General features: G+C 47.0%; 1 pseudogene; it reads right to left on the bottom strand.

Annotated features, from left to right (window-relative positions):
• Positions 1-1,191: 1,191 nt before the first annotated feature.
• LOC126237901 (5S ribosomal RNA) lies at positions 1,192-1,309 on the bottom strand (annotated as a pseudogene).
• Between the last annotated feature and the right edge of the window lie 3,878 nt (positions 1,310-5,187).

The raw sequence follows: 5,187 nt of genomic DNA on the forward strand, positions 1-5,187 counted from the left end.
TTCTGACGAACGGTGACAAATATCCCTGTGTGTTTCGAATCACATCACAGGTGGCTACAATTCTGGCAACTAATTCCATCTCCGTATACACTGGAGTCTCATACTCAAGTGACTAGATATCCCCAGAGGCAATAATCAAGTGGATTCAGGCCAGGTGACGTCGCAGGTCATGGAATAGGGCCTCCCATTTCAATCCAGAGATCAGGAAATACTGTACCAGTACTGCTCCATTGTATTTTACTGTACGTCCCTGAATAGCACTGAGTAACGAATGGGTCCGTCGTTGGTTCATAACACACTCTGTCATGGAACAATGTAAATCCGATACAACATAGCCACCTTATGGAGAAGTAAAGTAAACAAAACTTGCATCATGACTTCCTGGTAATCAGGCTCGCCCTCCTTGTTTGCTTGTAGGAAATATAGAATGTGCATGTAAATAAACAACACAGTACGTGTAAAACCGTACGCATGTTAGTTGTGAATAAGCTGGAAAACAGTAATGCTAGACAGAGCGGTAGACAAGTTTACTTGCAAATCTCCTTAAGCTGGCTTCTCCGACCACAGGTTCTGTACCTCAAATTCTTCAGTGGAGCATTCTCTGTGTCCTGTTACGTGTTTGCTCTCTCTTACGGTAACGCCCTGATGAAAACGACAAAGATGAACGACCGTTGGCGTACTAGTGTCATGAACGTCTATTAAAAATAGTTGACGGATGGTGGAACCACGAGTAAGCGACAAGGCATTGGACGTTCACGCCTCATCATAGAACGTGGAGGTCATGTCTGTGAATCAAGACAAGCGCCGATCTGTGGCATATGTGACGACAGATTACGTTGTTGGTGCAGGCTCAAGTGTTTCGGTACGCGCCTTTCTTCCCACATTGCTGAACATGGAGTTCCACAGAAGACTTATTTCCAGTTACAAACGCATTGCTAATTCCAGAGTACTACAGTAACGTATTTCACGCAAGTGTACTGTTGAGAAAAGCACTCTGTCTTGAGGCCACAAGTGGCCCATCGGGACTATCCGACCGCCGTGTCATCCTCAGATGAGGAGCGGATAGGAGGGGCGCGTGGTCAGCACACCGCTCTTCCGGTCGTTATGATGGTTTTCTTTGAACGGAGCCGCTACTATACGGTCGAGTAGCTCCTCAGTTGGCATCACGAGGCTGAGTGCACACCTGAAAAATGGCAACAGCTCATGGCGGCCAGGATGGTCACCCATCCAACTGCCAGCCACGCCCGACAGTGCTTAACTTCGGTGATCTGACGGGAATCGGTGTATCCACTGCGGCAAGGCCGTTGCTTTTGAGAAAACGTTATTGCAATTATTGTTCTCCTGAATGCACGTTACAAACCTTCCATTGCAAACGGTTGACTGATGAATGGTATGCTTTATACCTGTGTTTCCTTCTGTTGACTGTCAACCAGGTGGACAGATCCTATGTTATAATGCAACAGGAACAAAATCAGTTTTTAATAACGTTATATTTAAGTGACTGGTTCTCTGTCATACGTTTCTGAACAGGTATTGAGGAGGGTAAGTGGATTACCGAATAACAGATATAGGGTTCTATTTAAGAATAAGCGCTTCTTTTCTTATCTTCGTGAAAGACGAAGTTATAAGAAGGGTAACCATGCTGGGAAGTGTCCTCGTGCTTGCTAAACAGCACCTGCTTGATTCGTTTTTAATGTTGTATCGGCACAAAATTTCGGGTTGTCAAGATTAGTGGGACATCTCGTACGCATCTGGCCATTAAAATCGCCATACATTGAAAGCGGCATGCAACGATGTTCAAAAAAATGGCTCTGAGCACTATGGGACTTACTACTTTGGTCATAAGTCCCCTATAACTTAGAACTACTTAAACCTAACTAACCAAGGGACATCACACACATCCATGCCCGAGGCAGGATTCGAACCTGCGACCGTAGCGGTCGCGCGGTTCCAGACTGTGGCGCCTAGAACCGCTCGGACAGCAACGATGTCAAACTGAGAATTATACTACATTTTCGGATGTGTAAATGATTAACATATCAGTACTACCACACAAAATACGTAGGAGTAATGCGATTTACATTTTCTATAGAGGGAAAAATTTGCTGCGGGTTTCTATTTAGAAATTTCATTTGAATGTTCGTTATTTGCACGAAGATAGTGTTTGGCTCTTCTAAAAAGCGCGGGTTTAGCCGAGCTGTCTAGGGCGCTGCAGTCATGGACTGTGCGGTTGATCCCGGCGGAGGCTCGAGTCCTCCCTCGGGCATGGGTGGGTGTATTTGTCCTTAGGATAATTTAGGTTCAGTAGTGTCTAAGCTTAGGGACTGATGACGTTAGCAGTTAAGTCTCATAAGATTTCACACACATTTTAATCGAGGGGAGAAAATCTCCGACCCGGCGGGAAATTGCTGGGTTGAGGAGAGTCATACACAACTCCATGCAGTACCTCAGCGGTCCCGTTGAACTAACGGCCAAAAAGACACACATTACTCGTTTGAATGTGCAGGGTTGTAGATCCACGTTAGATACTCTGCGTTAGGAAATGGGCTCGTTTGAATCTAGAACAACACCGACACAGGCAGCGCGGCAACAGCTGGAGTCTCTTGACATGGAAATCTTTGTTGAGCCAAAAGACCTCACTGGACGCAATAACTGCACGACGTGGTGTTTCAAGCGAGTCGCGGCTTTACGTGCTGCATCACGACGGATGTATCGGTGTGTAGAGACTCCTAGCAGAACTAACATTAGTAAACTGCGGGCCCTGGACCTGGTATCATGGCATGCGGTGTCACTGGGTACCTCTGGTTCTCATATCCCGTAATCTGGATATCACCCAAAGATTTCTGACGCTTTAAGGCCGTTGGCTGAGCCCTACCTTGACGGGATTTATGAACTTATCTTTCAACAAGATAAGGCAAGGCCGTAGGTTATCGTACTGTTCTGACCTACCCCGATTCAGACTCTATTCAACATTTGTCCTCAGCAGACGGTCTACAGATCTCGCACCCGTTGAAAACGTTTGGTCATGGGTAGCCAGGAGACTGACACACCATTACAAACGAGACACTACAGTTGATGAACTCTGTCATAGAGCTGAATCGGATGGAGCAGCTATCTTCAAAACTGCTTCTATCTCGATTCACAGCTGGGCTGGACCCATTGTTGCCCCCAGAAGTGGCAGCTCTGTGTGTTTCACACCCTCTCTACCCTCACCTCACCTACATATTTACTCATTCACTCTTCTTGCTGTACTACGTACGCACAATAAGTAAAATTTCATTATTTGCTATTCTTCCATGTATTGTAATTTTAATGGGCAGCGATGTACATTATTGGCATTTAACAGAACACCCGACATTCCATTTAGTTTCACTACTTTTCAGCGTCCAGGTTCACGTACTGGATTCTATCCGACACGAAACGTCCAAGGAAATCTCGTAGACAGAATGCACTGATGACGTATTTCCCGGGGGTTCACGGAGCATGCCAGATGGGTGAAGCCCTCCCCCGCAGTGCTCTATTTGAGACTGGAGCGCGCGCCGCCCCGGCAGACATTCATCACACGTGTCGTTGGGCGGCGGCGCGACCCACGTGTCGACGTCCGCGATGGGCGCTCGTTACTCGCCGCTGCCTGATTTACGAGCCGAGGCAATCCGGGCTTTCTTCTACAATGCGTCACCTGACACAAAATTACGTTTGACACAACGAACACAGAAAAGGTGTGCTCCCTCATTTTCCTGTGACACTGTGACTCAAAAGCAATGCAACGTGTAGTTTCCGAGACGAGGGGAAAGTCTCCGATCTGAATTTTAAATTGCAGCGGGCAACAGCAACACCACTCACGGATTATGCCTTCCGTTCCGGATGGCCGACTGTTGCCCACGGGGCAGAGCGAGCAGCGATCTGTGACCGTGGGACACGAGATCAGCATGTCGCCAGTCCCTGCAGCCGGTATTAAGCTTAATTTGCTTTTTGGTGAGAGGTAGACACTGAACGGGAGTAATTTCTGCACATTGAGATAGTCCATCGATGGATTACCGCCTGCGCAGAATGCTGCTTGGTGGATGAAATTTCCACTCCCTGTATTTGGAGGGCAAGGAGCGGAGATGTGTAGGATAAAGGTCCTGATCACTAATCTTTGCGCCAATTTCCTGGATTAAGTTCGAAACGTCTAGTCAGTGCCTCGTGAAGTGAGGACATTTGACTCTGTTGATGGTGGTTCGTCCGTACGCTGGTTCAAATGGCTCTGAGCACTATGCGACTTAACTTCTGAGGTCATCAGTCGCCTAGAACTCAGAACTAATTAAACCTAACTAACCTAAGGACATCACACACATCCATGCCCGAGGCAGGATTCGAACCTGCGACCGTAGCGGTCGCTCGCCTTCCGACTGTAGCGCCTAGAACCGCACGGCCACTCCGGCCGGCCTCCTCCATAGGGTGGGAACGTTTTTGCTATTTGAGAGCAGTAGGCTATGTGCTAGCGAAGGATTTCAGCCTCTTCTTTCTTTCACTATCAACAGAAATATGAAACTACGCTATAGACACATCCATTACACTCGCACACGCTCCACAAGTACAATACGACACATCTGTCACATATTCGCAAGGAAAACGGTTAATGTGCGCTGAGGAAGAACACCCTTCCCGAAAAGCGGCTGGACCCACGCCGATTGGTCGCAGTTGAAACCAAAGTCCCTACTGAACGATGAGATAGATTTGTTTATCTAATCTACAAGTTTTCTGGCCCATTCCGCAGTTTCCTGTTCATCGTCAGGTTGATGCTTTGTTTGAAATTTCGTTGTCTTACATCTTCCATTTCTGTAGCACTGTTTGAAGCTATGCAACCATCCACTGATTCCCTTAAAAGCACTGTAATCTAGGTTGTGCGCAGTTAGATGTACGCGACGTAGTAGGTCACTTTCATGCATATCCTGTAAATTGTTTCGGGAATCCTTGAAACGGGCAAACACCAATCTTTGTAACAAGAAGGCCTTGTCTTCCCTTGAATACCCGCAGCTTTTCTTACGCAGTAAACGGTCATGTTTCAGCGGACTTATTCGAAATATGTTCATAATTGCTTCTTTACTATGCTGCCCGTGATCTTCCATGGCGTAACTATGTTTAGTACCTGCTCCTTGGGCAACGATTGTCCTTTACAACGTTTTATTTGTGCTTCTTGCCCCA

This window comes from Schistocerca nitens, chromosome 2 (genome assembly GCF_023898315.1).
Source record: "Schistocerca nitens isolate TAMUIC-IGC-003100 chromosome 2, iqSchNite1.1, whole genome shotgun sequence".
NCBI lineage: Eukaryota > Metazoa > Arthropoda > Insecta > Orthoptera > Acrididae > Schistocerca > Schistocerca nitens.